The sequence below is a fragment of the Oryzias melastigma genome, unplaced genomic scaffold (genome assembly GCF_002922805.2).
Source record: "Oryzias melastigma strain HK-1 unplaced genomic scaffold, ASM292280v2 sc00482, whole genome shotgun sequence".
Lineage (NCBI taxonomy): Eukaryota > Metazoa > Chordata > Actinopteri > Beloniformes > Adrianichthyidae > Oryzias > Oryzias melastigma.
This window is the reverse complement of record NW_023417076.1, coordinates 34113-35277: the sequence shown is the minus strand read 5'-3', so window position 1 is coordinate 35277 and position 1165 is coordinate 34113.

The window sequence follows — 1165 nt, the reverse complement described above, 5'->3', positions numbered from 1 at the left end:
CTTGACTCGGACTTGCAAAACAATGACTTGGTCCCACCTCTGCTGGATACTATGATTGACATTACTCTTTTATTGCGCAATTTCTCTGTATATATTTTGACATACTTTTTATATATTTTTATTGTGTTTTTTTATATTAACTTTTGCACTGAAACGGTTTCTGCAATTTCATTGTCCTTGTGACAATGACAATAAAGGCCTATCTATCTATCTATCTATCTATCTATCTATCTATCTGTCTATCTATCTATCTATCTACTTGATGACTAAATTATTTTCTCTTGTTTATTTTTTCTGATTATTGCCTCATTTTTAAGTTATATTCTTAAGTCCTTATATCCTTACATCCTTAAGCCGCTCCTTGAGTGTCCACCATTAGAGCCAGCTGTGGAGGAGGAAGACGGCGTTGTTGCAACTAAAAGGAACAAAAAAGATGGAACTTTTTCAACATTTACAGGCTATACAACGGATCCATCACGAGCAGAAGAGCTGGCTTCACCTTTCACTGATCAACTCACATCAAAGAAAGGACAACTTCTGTGGCTGCAAGACGGAGCAGACCTGATTTCATGTTTGATGCAAGTCATTTGGTCAGACCCAAAGGAAAAACTTGTAGAGTCTCAGTAAAAAAGGAGCATCATCACCTTGTTGCTGAAGTCTCTTCATGATGGTCACTGGACAGTTCATTGAACTGGAAGAAAGTTCACAATCAGCTCTGATGGTTCTTTGTTCTTCTGAAAATGGTTCTTGATTTGGTTTTAATGAGGGTAAAATAACATGTACATTATTTTATTCATTAAAAAGAGGGAGATTGTCTCCAACTGCCTCATGTGTATTCAATAATCCATGCAGCTAGGGGGCGCACTACTCCGTTGTTGATGTTATGGAGGAGAATACGTTACAGGGCTGTGCTTTTCTGTCTTGTGGTGGAAAAATCTTGAATCCGAAGGAAGAGCAGACACTATTCAAAGTTAACACAAGTATTTAATAACAAAACTCAGAAAAATACATGTGGCGCGCAGGGAAGACTGTCATAGTGTTCCGCCGAACTGACGGGACCCAAGCGTTTTATAGGGCTGGTCAAGCCACCATCAAAGCAATGGTCAGGACATGTCACATGGGCTGAACCTCTTGGGTGATCATTATCTCAGAGGCCTCTGCTTTC